The 19,303-nt window shown below is 44.5% G+C and overlaps 1 long non-coding RNA gene and 1 other non-coding gene across 4 annotated transcripts in view; both read left to right on the top strand.

The window, feature by feature from the left end:
• Positions 1-19,303, top strand: part of LOC148139494 (uncharacterized) — a 1,679,690-nt gene that overhangs the window by 20,011 nt on the left and 1,640,376 nt on the right. The gene's annotated exons all lie outside the window — the stretch shown is intronic.
• LOC148139504 (small nucleolar RNA SNORD36) lies at positions 956-1,029 on the top strand. The gene has a single exon (XR_015753722.1). It is a non-coding gene; the product is annotated as a small nucleolar RNA SNORD36 (small nucleolar RNA).

The raw sequence follows: 19,303 nt of genomic DNA, 5'->3' as shown, positions 1-19,303 counted from the left end.
CCACTTTGACGGAGCCAGTGCAAGTCAGTTCTAATAGTTATCAATAGATTGAATCGAAACAGGATGCACCACAACAGGAAGTGCTCTGACACTCAATGCCCGTAAATCAAGGTCATTTCCCTAAAACCACTCTCGTCTGGCAATACCATTGAAGGTATTTGATACAGTAACCTTTCAGTCTCAATTGCCAGTTCCAGTCCATGAAGCAGCCAGTAACATGCCCTGGCAGGAGAGATTGAGGAGCTTGAAGCTGTCTTCTCTGGAGTATCTAAACATGAAACACTTCAAAGGAAGAAAAATCTTCAAGAGCTCGAGGGGATAGATACAGGAAGGATGTGCTCCTAGGCTGGTGTGCCTGGAGTAAAATAAGCACTAACCACGGTATCTTTACCCAGCATCCCCTTTATCTGCATAAATAACCCCCAGTTTTAACTGCTGTAATGTTGATGACTATGTAAATGTATAAAATATAATTTAATCCATCCCAAAACCTCTCTGTACCTGTGTCTCACTTGTGTTCACCGAGACACTCATTCAATCTGACCTCTTTATAAACCCTGCCCTGATATTTCCTTAGATGGCTCAGAATGAAATATTTACTGAATTGTTACTGTACAAAAGGAGGCTGATTGGCTTATCAGCTCTCCAAAGGATCACCTCACTGAATGCATTCTTCTCCCTTTACCCCATAAACCTTCACATTCGTCCATTTCCAATAACACCAGCGAGTTCACAAGTAACCACAGCGATTGGATTTGTTTTGTTTGTTCATGGGATCACGGCATCACTTGCTGGGGCAGCATTTGTCATCCATTCTAACTGCCCAAGAGATCGTTCAGAATCAACCACGTTATTCAATGTCTGGATTCACATGTAGGCTGGACCAGGTCAGAATTAACACAGTCTCCCAGACCCAATGACATGAAGAGTTGATTTCTGGTCTATTATCTTATTTCTGAAATGATAATGAATAATTTTTACAGTTGAATTAAAAGTGAAAGACCAAAATGGGTTTTATTCTGATTCAGCACGTCCTCCTGTTTCTCTCAGTTGTTATTGACAATCTCATTCCCCTTGCACTGGAATCTGTTCCAGAGAGTGTTGCAGAAAAGGCAGAAAGGTCAGCTGCAGGTGGTCACCTGACCGGTCACTGGACCCAAAGGTTCACTTTCCACAGATGCTGCCAGATCTGCTGATTTTTTTCCAGCAATTTCTGTTTTTGTTCCTGATTTCCCAGCATTTGCAGATGTTTCGTTTTTGTATATTGATCTTGTCTGTTGCAGAGGAGTTTATTGATGAGTTTGGAGAGTTTTGAACATTGCAACTTAGGCCACAAATCAGCTATGATCTCTTGAATGGCAAAGCAGGGTTGAAGGGCTGAATGGCTTCCTCCTGTTCCAATGCAAGTTATCCATCTGCAGCTTGTGGTAACATTTCCCCTCAATGCTCACTTCACCTCCATGTCTAACACACTGTTACTGACTGAACAAACCTCCTGTGTTTGAACTAAACCTGCTCATGTTCAGTGGCTCCCTCTAATGCCACCCGGATTTAACTCTCATCATGGAATGCTGTCTCGTGTTACTGCGGGAATGCCCACAAGGACTAATCCTGGAGTCTGTATCCCCTGGGATCCAAAAATCCCGTCTATTTCCTTCTTCCTATTTCATTCTGGCATTGAACTCTCGGTGTCAATCCATTCTCCTGTCATGCTCTTCAACATGCCCATGTGGGTGGACTAGAGGCAGCTGGCACCTGAGATTGTGAGGGGAGGCAGATTCAATCAGGGATTTTGGAAAACACTCAGACAATAACATATCCATCTGATTGTTGACTCAGACAGATAGGCAGAAAGAAAGATGCACATTTAGATAGCACCTTCGATGACCTGGGGCAATGATTTCAACCTCAAACCTCTGAAAACACAGACACAAAGCTTCCTACTTGTACCAGGTTGTCTCTCAGCCTCCTCTTTTCTTAAGAAAAGAGTGTTAAGCTGTTAAGCCTTTCCTGGTGATTATAACTACTGTGTTTCTGTCAGATTTGTGACTGAACCTTTATTTTCCTGTTGTGAGTGATGCTAGTAGCAGAAACAGTTCCTGACTTGTGAGGGGTTTCGGTTGGAATATTTATATTTACACATTCATTCCCACCCTCACATACAGTGTGAAATTCATGTAAATCAGAAGGAAAGGATTGAGTGAGCACCCACAGAAACACAAAAGGCAGCATGTGTACCTGAGTTGAATGAAACTGGACTTAGGAAAATGTGACAACAATCACAACTAGTTCGAATTACAGAGTCCCTTAGGCGCACAAAGAGACGATTCGGTCCATCGAGTCTGCAATGACCTGCTGTCCCACCCTACCTCCATAGCCCCACGTTTAGCATGGCTAACCCAACCCGCCGAACCGACACACTACAGGCCATGTTAGCACAGCCAATCCATCAAACCTGCACATCTGTGGGAGGGTCACATATTATGTCTAAGTGCTCAGGATTGTGGATGAAGGCTCACAAGTACTTGACTCTGACGCAAATCCTCTTTTTGTTTTCAAAATAAAATCTGTGGGAAACTGCAGCCAGAAAGATTTCCGATTATCTCATGAGGAAGAGAATTCAAAACTCGTGCCACTGACCCGGGGGACGCAGTGAAGTCACAGAGGTCTGGGAAGCATCAGAAATGTAACAACTTGTGAGCAAGGTGGGAGTGAGACAAGGACAAAAAGACAGTCTGTCATACGGGAGAAGGCAGGAGAGATTAGACAGCAGAAATGGTAGCCCCTCAAGGCCACGGGGAATGGAGTTAGGGCTGGGAAAGAAACCAGGAAACAAGGTGAGCAGCTGTCAAAGAAATACATTGAATAAACAGGTTATAACAACATAGATGGCAGAGTACGCAGTCTGAAATTGTTGCTCTCATTGGTGAGTACAGAACGCTGTAAAGCTTGGATCATTCTATTACAGCCAACACATGCAGGATAGGCCAAGTGGCCTCGATCTGTGCTGTACTTGCTGATAAATTTATTCTGACATTTGGAATTCAGGTCGGATGATGTTCATAAATTCTCAAATTGGACTTGAGTTTAATATTCTGGGGAAATGTTAAATAAATCACAATGATCCCATTCTGAAGACTTTAGTCCACAACCTTGCATGTTCCAGCATCTCAGTTACATCCATGTCCTTTTATTCTAATGTGATGCTGGTTACTGCCTTTTCCATCCAATCAATGAGTTCCTGCTCTCCACCATCTCCGAGTGAAATGAATTCTCCCCTCCTTCTTTCTGGGAATTAGTTTCAATCTAAATCCTCCAGTTTCTGACCTCTCAGTTAATGAATAGCTCCTTCCTATGCACTCGATCTGGATTCCTCAGCATTTTATCACTTCAATTAAATCTCAGCTCATCCTCCTCGGAAATCATCCCCAGCCTTTCCAACCTTTCCTCAGAGCAGAAATTTTCCAATTGTAGAAACATTCTGATCAGTCTCCTCTGTACCCTCTGGTGTGATCACATCAACCCTGGAATAAGGGGATCAGAAGTGTGTGCAGTACTTTAGCTGTGGTCAAACGAATGTTCCTGACATTTCCCACGTCACCTCCGTGTTCTTGTGGTTGTCGCTCACACAAGAAGTGTCTTGGATTTCCCACATGGAACTGGATGTGCACTCCATGAGGCTGGGATTCCCTACCATGTGTTTATGTGTTCACTAATCCTAAATTAACTTCAGATTAAAACAACATTATCAGCTACACACCAATCAACTTCTTCCATTATACTCAAGTCACCTTACTTTTTTAAAATATCTTTAAAATTATTACTATCTCAACACAACAGGCTTTAATTTGCTGATCAAGTATTCAGATGTCTCCACTGTTACAATCACTTGAAGATTATCTTTACCTTCAGCTACATTTGGTGAATTGAACACTGATTGTAAATATATGAATATCAAAAGGACTTGAGTTTTATGAAAATTAATCCAGTCTGACATTCTTGTTAGTTAATATCTTGAAGAGAACTGTCCTCAGAATTCCAGCTGTGCTCTGATTTCATTCACAACTGGATTTTGTTGGACTGCACATCTTAGGTCTGTTCTGTTGTTTCCCGGATTGCTTCACTCTGTCTATCACTTGCTACTTATGCTGTTTGGCACACAAGTAGTCCTCTTTGGGAACTTCATCAGGTTAACACCTCATTTTTAGGTATTCATGCTGCTGTGACTGACATGCACTCCTGAATTCTCTCAGTTGAATGAGGATTGATACTCTGGGTTGATGGTAAGAGGTAAGTTGGGGGATATTCTTGGCCGTGATTCTATAAGTTTTGTTGGAGTACAATTCTACTGCTGTTGTTGGAAAGAAAGAGCTAAACTCTTACACTGTTGGCCCCATATACTACATGCAGTATCATGAACACTGATAGGCCAAGACATGAAATACGAGCAACACTGTACAATGATGTAGGATCACAACTGCAGTAAGGGGAGTTTAAGATCCAACTTGACACAGGATTAGGGAAAGAAGCAGCAGATCAGATTGTCTCATTCATAGTCACAAAGAGACTCTATGAGATTATTGTACTGTTGGGGGTGAGGATGGAGGAGGTTGGGGAGATGGAGAGCCCTTCAAAAGAAACTAATCTGCCTGAGAGTTGTGAGATAGAATTGATTGCCATGCATTTAACAGAAAGCTAATTGAAACTGTTTTTATCCCCAAAAGATAACAAGACTGATGGTGCTTCCAATCATCACCAGAAAAAAAACCCAGGATACATGGTTTGGAGATGGATGTCAATTGCCAATCAACATCCAACTCCTGCAATCATTGAGCAAACGTATGTGTGATTACCCAGTTCGGATGAACCAGAAAATCACTGTTCCCTCTGTGCAGATGGACAGCGATGTGGGGAAGTATTGGCCGAGTGGTATTGCCGCGAGACAGTTAATCTAAAACCCCAGATAGTGTTCTGGAGACCTGGGTTCAAAGCCTGTTGCAGCAGATGGGAGGATTTGAAATCAATTTTAAAAAAAACTTGTGAATTTAGAGTCTAATGATGACCATTAATCGATTGTCAGAAAAACCCATCTGGTTCACTAATGCCCTTTCCAGAAGGAAGCTGCCATCCTTACCTGGTCTGGCCAACATTGTGACCTCAGACCCACAGCAATGTGGTTGACTCTTACCTGCCCTCTGGGCAATTAGGGATGGGCAGTAAATGCTGCCGGGCCAGCGACACCCTCATCCTGTGAATGAATAAAGGAAAATAAAAATCTGTACCCAGTGTGAATCTGTGCATGTTCAACAATGTTGTGAGCATTTCCAAAGCTAAGATCTCTGTGTGCACAACTTTATCAGCTGCCAAAACCATTGTTCATTACTTGGCATGAAAAAGAGAAAAAAATCCTTCAACTGTGGCTATCAGTAAATTGACTGGTGTCTCAGCAGGATGGATGCCTGAGTGAATCCCTTCCACCACACACACACAGAGCAAGTGAACAGCTCCTCAGTCTGACTGGTTTGGCCAGTTTCCAGGTGGGATGGGTAAAGAATTCCCTTCTGGCATTCCCCACATTTCCAGAGTCGATCCCTAGTCTGGCTGCACTGGTGTTTTGCCATTTCAGATAAATGCTAGCAGACTGTTACACACACGGTTCGCCCCCCCCCCCCCCCCCCCCCCAAAAGAACCCAGTAAACATTATCTCCTGCTGTGGAGGGACAGCCTGTATTGGTCTGAGTAGGAACACTGAGCAGATTTACCTAAATTCTGGATCAGTGGTGCTGGAAGAGCACAGCAATTCAGGCAGCATCCGAGGACAGGCAAAATCGACGTTTCGGGCAAAAGCCCTTCATCAGGAATAAAGGCAGAGAGCCTGAAGCGTGGAGAGAGGGTGGGGGTGGGAGAGAGTGGCATAGAGTACAATAGGTCAGTGGGGAAGGAGATGAAGGTGATAGGTCAGGGAGGAGAGGGTGGAGTGGATAGGTGGAAAAGGAGCTGGGCAGGTCGGACAAGTCCGGACAGGTCAGGGGATCGAGTTTCTGGAGGTTAGAAGCTAGGATGAGGTGGGGGAAGGGGAAATGAGGAAACTGTTAAAATCCACATTGATGCCCTGGGGTTGAAGTGTTCCGAGGCGGAAGATGAGGCGTTCTTCCTCCAGGCGTCTGGTGGTGAGGGAGCGGCGGTGGAGGAGGCCCAGCACCTCCATATCCTCGGCAGAGTGGGAGGGGGAGTTGAAATGTTGAGCCACTGGGCGATGTGGTTGATTGGTGCGGGTGTCTCGGAGATGTTCCCTAAAGCGCTCTGCTAGGAGGCGTCCAGTCTCCCCAATGTAGAGGAGACCGCATCGGGAGCAACGGATACAATAGATGATATTAGTGGATGTGCAGGTAAAACTTTGATGGATGTGGAAAGCTCCTTTGGGGCCTTGGATGGAGGTGAGGGAGGAGGTGTGGGCGCAGGTTTTACAGTTCCTGCGGTGGCAGGGGAAAGTGCCAGGATGGGAGGGTGGGTCGTAGGGGGGCGTGGACCTGACCAGGTAGTCACGGAGGGAACGGTCTTTGCGGAAGGCGGAGAGGGGTGGGGAGGGAAATATATCCCTGGTGGTGGGGTCTGTTTGGAGGTGGCGGAAATGTCGGCGGATGATTTGGTTTATGCGAAGGTTGGTAGGGTGGAAGGTGAGCACCAGGGGCGTTCTGTCCTTGTTGCGGTTGGAGGGGTTGGGTCTGAGGGCGGAGGTGCGGGATGTGGATGAGATGCGTTGGAGGGCATCTTTAACCACATGGGAAGGGAAATTGCGGTCTCTAAAGAAGGAGGCCATCTGGTGTGTTCTATGGTGGAACCGCTCCTCCTCGGAGCAGATACGGCGGAGGCGGAGGAATTGGGAATACGGGATGGCATTTTTGCAAGAGGTAGGGTGGGAAGAGGTGTAATCCAGGTAGCTGTGGGAGTCGGTGGGTTTGTAGAAGATGTCAGTGTCAAGTCGGTTATCACTGATGGAGATGGAGAGGTCCAGGAAGGGGAGGGAGGTGTCAGAGATGGTCCAGGTAAATTTAAGGTCAGGGTGGAATGTGTTGGTGAAGTTGATGAATTGCTCAACCTCCTCGCGGGAGCACGAGGTGGTGCCAATGCAGTCATCAATGTAGCGGAGGAAGGGGTGGGGAGTGGTGCCGGTGTAATTACGGAAGATCAACTGCTCTACGTAGCCAACAAAGAGACAGGCATAGCTGGGGCCCATACGTGTGCCCATGGCTACTCCTTTGGTCTGGAGGAAGTGGGAGGATTCAAAGGAGAAATTGTTAAGGGTGAGGACCAGTTCGGCCAAACGAATGAGAGTGTCGGTGGAGGGGTACTGTTGGGAACGTCTGGAGAGGAAAAAACGGAGGGCTTGGAGGCCCTGGTCATGGCGGATGGAGGTGTAGAGGGATTGGATATCCATGGTGAAGATGAGGTGTTGGGGGCCGGGGAAACGGAAGTCTTGGAGGAGGTGGAGGGCGTGGGTGGTGTCTCGAACGTATGTGGGGAGTTCCTGGACTAGGGGGGATAGGACAGTGTCGAGGTAGGTAGAGATGAGTTCAGTGGGGCAGGAGCATGCTGAGACAATGGGTCGGCCAGGGTGGTCAGGCTTGTGGATCTTGGGAAGGAGGTAGAACCGGACAGTGCGGGGTTCCCGGACTATGAGGTTGGAAGCTGTGGGTGGGAGATCTCCTGAGGTGATGAGGTTCTGTATGGTCTGGGAGATGATGGTTTGGTGATGGGGGGTGGGGTCATGGTCAAGGGGGCGGTAGGAAGAGGTGTCCTCGAGTTGGCGTTTGGCTTCAGCGATGTAGAGGTCAGTGCGCCAGACTACCACTGCGCCCCCTTTGTCCGCTGGCTTGATGGTGAGGTCAGGATTGGAGCAGAGGGATTGGAGGGCCGCGCGTTGTGAGGGTGAGAGGTTGGAGTGGGGGAGGGGGGTCGACAGGTTGAGGCGGTTAATGTCCCGGCGGCAGTTGGAAATGAAGAGGTCGAGGGCAGGTAATAGGCCAGCGCGGGGTGTCCAGGTGGATGCAGTGTGTTGGAGGTGGGCGAAGGGGTCCTCGGAAGGTGGGCGGGAATCCTGATTGTGAAAGTAAGCTCAGAGGCGGAGGCGACGGAAGAATTGTTCGATGTCACGGCGTGTATTAAATTCATTGATGCGTGGACGGACGGGGACGAAGGTGAGTCCTTTGCTGAGGACTGATCGTTCGTCCTCAGTGAGGGGGAGGTCTGGGGCGATGGTGAAAACTCGGCAGGGCTGGGAGCTGGGAGCTGGTGTGGGTGTAGAGCTGGGAGTGGGGTCGGAGCCAGTACCTGGAGTGGGTGTGATGGTGGGGGGAATGGGGGTAGAGTCATGAGATGGGGTAGTGTTCCCCTCGGGGTTCTGGGGGGTGGGGATAGTGACAGTGGGGTCTGTGGGGGGCGTGTCAGCAGAATGCAGGTGAGTGGCGCTGGTGGGGGCGGAAGTGGTGGCAGACACGGCAGTAGGGGTGGCGGAAGTCACTGAGCGTGTGGCATCGGCGATGATGTGAGGGCCGGAAGTGGCTGTGGGAGTGGCCATGATGGGGGCAGAAGTGACATCATCAATCAGCGTGGGGATGGTAGCTGCATCTGACAACTTAATCGGTGACCAGAGCAAGTTAAGCAAGTCCAAATAAAATCATTATAGCACAGAAAGAGGCCCATCAAATCCAAGCTGGCTCTCTGTAGCAGAATCCCATATTCTCATTCCCCATACGTACCCCAAACTCTGCAAGTTTATTTCCCTCAGAACTGATCTAATTGTTTTTATCAATCATTGATATTCTCTACTTGCACCACCATAATCGGCAACATGTTCTGCATACTTCCAGCCAATACAGTCAACAGAAACACTTGCTCATCTTCCGCTCTCTCTAAACCTTACATCTGGTCTTAATATCAAATACAGATATTTTTGTCTGCTATATCTAGGTCTGTTATAATCTTATACAGCTTTATCAAAAATGTATTTAATGTGTGTTTTGTTCCACAAATCCAGACGACAGAAGTTTTCTGGACAACAGCAGTAGCTTTATTATCGGACAGCCCGCAAGAGTTTCAAAGCATCTCTAAAGTAGCCGAGTGTCTACCTGTACAGACTCATCTTCACGAACCTCTGCCTTACCCACAGAGACAGTATATTTAATAAGAAGTAGACAAAGGCATATCAGTCACATGGGCGATTGCTACTACATAGTTTAAAGCTGGTAATTATGAATTTACAAAGCTTGATGAATGCCAATGTCCTGTGATAATGTGTGATGGATTACAGAAACTGATTATCGTATTGTCCATGATTATGTGTTGATGGGAAGAGATTAAGGCAGAAGGGTTCTTCTTTCAGTAAATGGGGGATTCACTTACCTATGCTCATATGGAGGGGAAGTGAGACAATCAGAGCAGGAGGCAGTTTAACAGGGTTGTGCCCAGGGCTCTCAGTCTTGTCTGGAAAGGGTAAATTGCTCTGTCTGGGGTTATGGTGGAATCCACATGTGTGGGTCCAAGAGGTTCTATTTCGAAGATACAGTCTGCCTCACCCCTACTGAGGTGTTCAGTCTGTATTGGAAGAGTACAGGCCTTGTACTCTTACAATACGGGCAGTAAGACCTTTGGCAGGATAATGTTTAACCCTTGAGTCACCAATGCATCCTGAAAGAGAAGCAAAGTATGGAACAGGCCCCTCTGTGGTATTTTAACTTCCTCATCCTGACCAGGAATCTGTTGACCACAATTGGATGCAATGATTGACTGTGACCTAACTAGAACTTTGTCAACGGTCAGCATCTTTTGCATGAGTATGTTATCATTCCCTCTATTAATGAAGTCCAGCATCCTATACGTTTACTCAAAACACTTTATGTTCTCTCTCCTTTAAGAATTTGTACACATTGTCCCGCATTCCTGCTGTCCTGCTCCCTGTGTCTGTGCCATTCAAATATATATTCCCTTTCTACATTGCTTCTCTCAAAATGCATCAACTTACTGTGTGTTCTAAAGAAGAGACATATTATACTCAAAATATTATCATTCTACCCCCTGGAAAACAGAACAGTACAGCACCTGAATAATCGGCCCACCATGTCTGTGTGGATCATGATGCCATTCCAAACTGATTCCATCTGCCTGTACATGATCCATATCCCTGCCAACCCATGCCTGCTTATCTGTCTGTCCAAATGCCTCTTAAACATTGTGATTGTTTCTGTTTTTACCATCTCTCAGGCAAGTACATTCTAGTCACTGACCAGCTTCTGCATAATAAACTTGTCTGACACAACTCCCTTTTAACTTGCACAGATGTTGTTGAAAATGCTCAGCAGGTCATGCAGCATCTGTGAAGAAAAATCAGTTAATGTTTCAGGTCCGGTCCCCCTTCCTCAGAAATGTTCACTAATTTCTCTTCACAGATGGTGCTAGAACTGCTGAGCTTTTTCAGAAACTTCTGTTTTTCTTTCTGGTTTACAGCATCTGCTGTTCTTTCAGTTTTCATTTCCGTTAAACTTGCCCCATCTCCCCTTAAATCTATGGCCTGTGGAATTGGTAATTTCCACTTGGAAAAGGATTCAGATTATTCACTCTGTCTGTGCCTCTCGGATCACTCCACAGCCACTGACTTTCCAAAGACAACAATCCAAGATTTTCCAACTTCTCCCAATCCAGGCAACATCCTGGTAAACCCATTTCCACCCTCTCCAAAGCCTCCACATCCTCCTTATAATGCGGTGCTCAAAACAGCACACAATACTGCAAAGGTGTCCTAATGACAGTTTTATATTCAGTCCCCTGGCAGAAGAAGGCAAGCCTGCCATCCACCTCCTTCACCACATTCAGGGAGCTGTGAACTTGCACCTCTGTATATCAATGCTGCTCAGGGCGCTTCCTTTTAGTGTATACATTCCTTTTACAATGAGCCGCCCAAAACGCATCACGTCACACTTGTCTGAATTAAAACCTATCTGCAATTTCTCCGCATAACCTTCCAACTGATCTCGTCCTTGATGTTTCCTTTGACAACATTATTCACGATTCACAGCTTCTTCACTTTGTGCCATTTACAAACTTTCTAATTAAATCGTTTACATTTTCAGGCTAATCATTTATATGTATTACAAACAACAGATGTCCCAGCTCTGACCTTTGTGGAACAGAGGCACTGGTCACAGACCTCCAGCCGGCAACATACCCCAGCACAACTGTTGCTGGGAGAAATATCAAAGAGGAGCCTTGAGTTCTGTGCTGAGCAGCAGGACCAATGTTTATTCAGAGCTTCTTACTAATGCATGATGGAAGAGTTCCCTCTCTGGAATTCTGTGATTCCCCCAGCCAAGTCCAGCATTTTGATGTGTTGCTTCCATACGTTCCACTAATATTTCCCCCCTGACCCGATCTCCTGGGTTCGGGATGTCAGCTCGGATGTTTGTGAGCTCCCTTTCCCAGTCTCTGATTCTCTGTCCGTCTGCAACTTCCCCTCTCAGCTCATGCAGTTGCTTTGTCAGTTCTTTCACAAATTGTTTCACCCTATCCTTGCCATTGTACATCTCCTGCCCTCCCATTACCATACCCTCTGGCAGCTGCATAGTCCATCCGGTCACTAATTCAAAGGGGGATTGCTCAGTTCCCTTTGCTGGGTCTGACGTCAGTTTCATTAGGATTGTGGGGAGTACACTAACCCATCCCTGCCTGTCTCTGTCAGGGCCTTAGCCAGACTAGCTTTCAGTGTCTGCTTCATTCCTTCTCCTGTCCCTGAGCTCTGGGGGTGGTATGTGAGATGGGATTTCTGCTCAGTACCAAACAGGCCACAGAGCTGCTTAACTTAGTTTCCTGGAACATGTGTCCCTTGGTCAGAATCTGCAGGGGAATGCTTCCGCCCACTGAGTAAACCTGTTTATTAAGACCCAGCAGGATTTCCTTCCCTGGGATTGGGTTGGGGAAGTACCTAAAATCCATCTGTAATTGTTCCCGTGGGCCCCTGGGTCCCTGCTGCTGCCTCCATTTTATCCTGATTATTTTCGCTGGCTCACGCTGTGTACAGACTACACCCCTTCGACAAAACCTTCTTGTTCCAGAACACCCCTGTAGTTGATCATGCGATATTGCATTTTATCCTGCTCAATATGGGCCAGCCCATGATATGTTTTTCATAATGTTTGTCTTATACAGTGACACTGCTGGATCATCCTATGTCCTATTACTGCCCCACCCTTTTCCCATTCCTGTTTCTCCTGCTGTAGGACTGTTTCTGGAAATGTCTTTAAACTTTCCTTTCTCGCTTCTGTAGCTACTGCCACTGCATCCTCTTCAAATGTCTGCACTGTTTCAGTAAGGATGCTCACCCATGCTCACCAACTATCCCATTGGTGTGGGGTTTCTACTTTCCTGTGAGCTCTAATCTTCATTAGTGCTGCTTCACTGGGAAAGTTAGCTGCTTCCACTAACTCTCTGACCTGTTCTTCATGCTCAATGTGGCCCCCAGACAGGGTGATATACCTTCACCGAGCCCAGTCATGAACTATACCAAAGGCATGCTGACTGTGTGCATTTTGCCTCCCTCACCCCTGGTTAATGTCCGCGCTTCTGCCAGGGCTCGTGATGGTTCTCTATTTCTGGATAATTCCTCACAAAATTCCCACAATAAATAAACAATCCTAAAGTTTGCCTGATCCCTTTACGGTGTGTGGGTGGATAGTTTTATAATCATAGTTTTTGTTCCCGCTGGGACTGTTCCCTCTCCCTTCCTGATTTGATCTCCCCAATATGATGTCCCAGTTCCGTCTCTCCCTACCTTCCCAGTTGCACTCTCTGTGCGTTAATTTTAAGCCTGGCCTGGTTAACCTGATTCAATACTCTGTATAATATCTGGATATGTTCTTTCTCATTGTTTGAGGTGATGAGGTGTTGGTAAGATCAGTGTGACTAAATCCATCAAACACACATCGGTGGGATATACTGGAATATTGCAGGATCCCTGAGGTAATAGTATCCTGGTGGCCTGTTCTCCTCGGTCAGTAAACACCACTTTCATCTGCCATTCAATGTCCACAGGTATGGACCCAGACTATTTCCAGCTTCTGTCAATCTATCACTGTCACAATTACTGCCTCCTCAGCCCTAGCTTTGATGAGATCCTGTTTGTGTGGGGAGTGAGAGAGCCCTCGATCTCTACAGGGTCGATAGATAACAACCCACTTTCCTGTTTGAGTTACGCACACCGCTGAGAGGGTCTGAGCTATAACCCACCAGATTCTCTGACTGTCCCAGTCTCCCTGCAATGTAGCTACTCCGGAGAGGTTGCCTCTCCTTTTCTTTCTGTCCCAGTCCTGGCCGGAGCATCCCCATGTTTAAATTTGGGTGTTGATGTCAATAGTTGCCATTTTAGAATAAATAGGAGCAACTCCCAGAAAGGTCCCTTCTTGAGTTTCACACCTCCATATCTGAATACATTTTGTCATACTCCCGGTCTACATCGGGGTTTGCTTCATCCAGCTTCCTAGGTTCCCTCTCCGACTGCTCTCATTTTAGTAATTGAGGGGGTGAGGGGTAAATCCTTATCGGTAACTGACAAAGATGCTCCGGTGTTAGAATCATGCAAGTGTTGGCCCCTTAACAGCACGTCAATGAATATTCATGGGCTATGCATATACCTACATGAACACAGGCCACTCACAATGTGAACATCTATCTCCCTCTCTCTGCCTACGTTCCTTGTCTATGTGCCCTTTCCTGCTTCCCTTGTTAAATTGTGGGTCTGATTACCCTCCCTGTACTGCAGCTATTCCCTGTGTTTCTGTGTTTGCCTCAGCTCTCATGGCCCAATTCAGAATGTGGTTAGAATTATCTCCCGCTGGGAGTCCCATGTATATAATTACAGTTAAATGGGGTCCTATGTCATCTTTTAAATACATCAAACCTATTTCATCATCACAGATTGGGGTTTGGTAATCCCCCGTGGTCCTTACACGCCTCAGGCTTCCTCTCTGTATGATCCTCTATATTACCCTTGGGCCCCTGAGTCACCAAGGTTATTTTAGCCCATTCAGCTGTCCCCTCCCCAGTGTGTCCCTGTAATATCTGTAAATGCCTGGAGCCACTGATCAGCTGTACTCGGGGGGAACCGGCTCGCACCCCATCCTCTCATTGCAGGGACAGTTTCTGCAGTACACTTCAAGGCATCTTAGCACAAGGGAGGGTCCTTACATCATCTTCGATGAGACTGTGTACCTCTACTAATTCATCCATATTGTCCCAATAAGGCCCATTATTACCATTTCTCTATCAGGCTGGGTGTTCATTCACCAACATCTGTCATTCAGCCGGGTAAATGGTTCAGGTTTAGTTTCTATCAGTTCCCTTTGTTGCTCCCTACTGCCTGTCCAAGTTTGAGCTTTGATGCCGAGTGGTGCCATAGACACGGCCTTCTGGGCCTTACAGGGTTGTGGGTCATCCCACCCAATGCCGTCCCTCTGTCCATACGTGGGCGCTCTGTCATCTAACCCGTTCCAGTCAGTGTCACCATCCTCACTGCCTTCTCCGGAGAGCGGGAGACTAGGTACCTCCCCCACTGTAACTACCACCTGGCTCTTTGGCTTTAAGGCCTCACGTCTGAGAGCCACCACCTTCACTTGTTCCTGTTTCCCATAATAATGTAACACATTCCATCATTCCAGGAATAAAACAGAACATAATGTGAATTTGGTTTGACTTGAAATATTAATAATTTGACATTCACTTTACATATCTATAGAGGTGAAAATTGTTGTGTGATTATTTAAGTGAATTTACCGTGATCATACAATGAAAATAACTCTGATAATCAACGACAATGAAAGAACTGAATAATATGTGATTATTTGTACCAGTTCTTGCATTGAAAATTCAATTTTATTTTAATGCTTGTCACCCATTACGTCATGCATTGTTATTAGCGAATAAAGTAATGGAAGGATATCAGAGAAAATAAATAGACTTTAATTTTAGCTTCACTGCAATAATGAACCAAAACAATATTTGGAAATATGGTTAAACTACATAACAAAGTTTCCAGTGTCATTTTTGACATGAAAACTATTTTAGTTTGCAAGTTGTTTTGCATTAAGAATAATTGGAAATGAATTGTGATTTGGAATTCACCATTTAAAATATATTTTGAAGAGAATAATCAGATACATTTTTGGAGGAAATTAGGAATGGAAATAAATATATATTCATTGATATTAATAGTTTTAAAATGTTTGTAAATTGACTGGGATTATTTGATTGAGAGAGGCTGCATGATTAAAAGACCAATTCTCCTTTTTCATTACATTGTTGGTTTCACTAGAATCTGTTGTGGTCTGAGCTCTTGTTGTGTGCAGTGGACTGTCACTAATAGCTTAATTAACCTGCGAGTCCCTGATCAGGTTTCCTTTGTCTGTAAGTCAGTCTGTAAGTGAGCAACACACCTCCTTTTCTGAGGGGAAACAGATTCTCTTCAAAGGAAATAAATGGCAGTTCACACTGAGAATGGTTTCTAGCACACACCATCAGCAGGGAAGGGTTTTTTCGAAAGATTTTCAATCTCTATCTACAAAACTGATTTGTCAGTTTGTGGAGGATTCAGCCCCTTTGTTCAGAGCTGTTTTTTATCCAAGCAGTTGGTTCATTATGTCTTTGCCAAGAATGTTGTTTACTTTTCCCTTTTACTGCGATTCCGCAGGTTAGAATATTCTGTGAGTCAATAATGGTCAATAACTGAACATTGAATGGTTTAGACTCTAACAGAGCAGTGGCCTTGTTTTCAGCTAATTATTCACTTTCCATTTCCTGGTTGTGTTGAATGTTCCAGAACCAGATTCTGAGCAATGTTTCCATTCACTTGTGTTGGATTCACTGACAGCCACATGGTCAGTCAGTTTCAGCAGTTTGAATTCAATAATCATCTAGAATTATGAGACTATTGATGAAATTATTCTCGATTGTCAGGAAAAAACCCATCTCGGTCACTGATGTCCTTTCGGGAAGGAAGCTGCCATCCTTACCTGATCTAGTCTACATGTGACCCCTGACACACAGCAATGTGGTTGACTCTTACCTGCCCTCCGGGTAATAAATGCTGCCCATAGCCAGTGGCACCTACATCCAGTGAACGAATTTTCAACAAAGCTCTTAGTCCTGGGTCATGTGAGAAAGAAGCAGGAGGTGACCATTCAGCCCGTCAAGTCCACTCTATCATTCAGTAAGGCCAGGCCTGGTCTGTTATTGATTTGTGTTCCATCTTCCCCCAACGTCCCTTAGCAAGAATCTATCACCTGTGTCTTAAGAATATTCATTGAGCCCACCTTCTGTGGCAGAGAGTTCCAAAGTTGCACAGCCCTCTGTGAGGAAATAAATCTCCTCATCTCTGTCCTGAAAGGGTGAATCCAATTTTAAAGCAGTTCTCTCGAGTTCACGAATGACCCACAAGAGGAAACATCCTTTCCACGTCCTCCTTACCAAACCATTCAAGATCTTAGACACTTCAGTCATGTCATCCCTCACTCTCACAAACTCCAGCTGAAACAAATCCAGCCGGTTCAACCAATCCACATTTTATTACTGTCATGGCGGGTTGAAATGTTGTGTTGTGTTTATTATGCAGTGATTGTGTTGTTCCACTCTGTGGGGTCTAAGAGTCAACGTGAGCAATACTACCTTCACTGTCTCACTGTATTACATAAATCTTACATCACTGTGGTGATCCCATCCCTCCCTACCTCATATAACCAAAAAGAATGGCAGAGAGAGATGAAGAAGAGTTGTTACAAAATTTGTTGCCGACTAAAAGGTACTTGGTCTGTTTGTAGAGATTGCATTGTAGTTGAAGTAACCAGTTAATGAAAAGTTACTGACAAAATATTTTAAGTGGAGTTGCTGCTGGTGATGGAAATGCTGCTGGTTGGTATAAGAGAAGGCTGGGGTGAATACTGTAATGATGAGAAAGTTGAGCAGGGTAACCTTTTATCTTTGTCAATAAGAAGAGGCAGAGATTGCAGCTAGGACAGAGTTGGAGCTGTTTTGATCTTGCAGACATTATTTTAATATTTATTTGATGTGATTTGGTTGTCACTGGCTGGGCCCAGCATTTATTGCCCATCCCTAGTTACCCTTGAGAAATTGGTGGTGAGCTGTGTTCTTGAACCGCTGCAATCTAGCTGCTGTGGGATGACCCACGATGCCATTGGGGTGGGGCTTTCCAGGACATTCCCCCACCGACAGTGAAGGAATGGCGATATATTCCCAGGTCAGGGTGGGTTAGTACCTTGGAGGGGAACTTGAAGGTAGTTGTCTTTCCATATAGCTGTTGGCCTTGTCCTTCGAGATGGAAGAGGCCATGGGTTCCTTGAGTGTTGTTAGGGCTGCACTCATCCAGGCAAGTGGGGAGTATTCCATCACACTCCTGAATTGTGCCTGGTAGCTGTTGGGCAAGCTTTCAGGATCCAGGAGTTGAATTACTCTTGTAGCCACTGTGTTTATGTGGTGAGACCAATTCAGTTTCTGATCAATGATTATCCCCAGGATAGTGTTGCTAGTGGGTGTTCAGTGATGGTAACAGCATTGAATGTCAAGTGATGGTGGTTAGGTCATTTCTTATATGTGATGGTCGCAGCCTGCATCTGTGTGACATGTATGTTGCTTGCCCCTTGTCAGCCCAAACCTGGATATTGTCCAGATTTTGTAGTTCTTGCTGTTGGACTGCTTCAGTACCTGAGAAGTTAATTATTTATCAACGTTCAATAATTACAATATTATGCAAATTCCTTTTTCTATCAAATGTCATGGACTGTATCTTGTGGTCACTCTGATATTCACTTTCATTATCTCCTTATTTTTTTCCTAATTCAGACACAAATGTTTGAATATCGATCAGGATAAAATTAAATAAATTAAAAACATACGTTTCTACATGTAAGCTAATTGAATGAAATACATTACTTCTGTATTGTCTGCATTTTGAGCTAAAGTCATTTCTTTTCAATAATTACTGAATGCCTCATTTATTGTCCTCAATCCATCAATCTAGCTGTTATATTTTAGTCTTCAGTTTACCGATCTTAATGATGTCTCATCAACATCAGAGCAAAGTGCTTTTAAAATATTGAGTCAACTTATTTGTTCAGATTACAACATTTATTATGAATTCATTATCCTTATAATAATTACAAAATAATTTGTTTGTCTTTCTAACGTGTATAGTCAGATCCATATTTTAATTTAATCCATTGTTTCATTTAATCCATTGCAGCAATGCTATTGTTTTCAGGTCAACTATCCCACAGTGGAACCAATGATTTTGCATCCAACACGCTTTGAAAACTGGCTTTTGTTCATTTGAATAATCACAGCTATCTCAGCCTTATACATTCAGAGAACTGTAATTACTTTTCACTGCAATGATTGCTGTTCATGTCTGCACATTGCACAGTCACAGAGGAACATTAAATATCTCCTTTTTTGAAGTGCACTGATATATTTTCAAACATCTATGTGTTGCTAACCTATGTGGGTAATATGTAATTATTGTTCAGTTCAGTAAGGGGTATAAATGTGCAATAATAGCTCAGTACGTCAATTGATGTGAATATATTGCAGTGTACAAAATCTCAATCATTGTGAATATCAATTTTTATTTTAACCATGGAAACACAGTTGAATTAATTCAATTATATTTCACTTTAATATTCGCATTCATTGTATTTCTAATCACAATAAGAGTGAACGATTTCATGTGACACAATTATTTAAAATTTATGTCACTTTTTTCATGGACACAAAATAGAATTAACACCCGTTTTTGCTTTCCTTTACCGATCACAGTCAAGTTTGAATTGTAGAAAGTTAGACTGATACAGCACGGAAACAGGCCATTCAGCACAACTTGGCATTCCGGCCAGGTTTCTGAAACTAAACTAGTCCCATTTTCCTGTGTTTGTCCCATATCGCTCTGTAACTGTCCAAATGTCTTTTAGATGTTATAATTGTACCAGCCGCTGCCTTTCCTCTCACAGCTCATCTCAATATGTCAAACACGCGTTGTGAAAAGAGTTGCCCCTCAGATCCCTTTTAAAACTTTCCCCCTCACCTTAATAACATTCACACTTTAATCAGCGACCTGAAGCAAATAAATTCACGATATTGTGATCATTATAATGAACAACAGATACAAGTTGAGAAAATGTTGGATTGAAAAGTAATTCAATTGACACTTAGATATTTTATAATCAACTCTGAGGTGCTTTGACACATCTCTGTT

The sequence above is a fragment of the Chiloscyllium plagiosum genome, unplaced genomic scaffold (genome assembly GCF_037043375.1).
Source record: "Chiloscyllium plagiosum isolate Xiang-an unplaced genomic scaffold, Cpla_swu_hap1 HiC_scaffold_38, whole genome shotgun sequence".
In the NCBI taxonomy this organism is placed as follows: Eukaryota; Metazoa; Chordata; class Chondrichthyes; order Orectolobiformes; family Hemiscylliidae; genus Chiloscyllium; species Chiloscyllium plagiosum.
The sequence above is the reverse complement of the archived record's forward strand: the minus strand, read 5'-3'. Positions and strand labels throughout refer to the sequence as shown.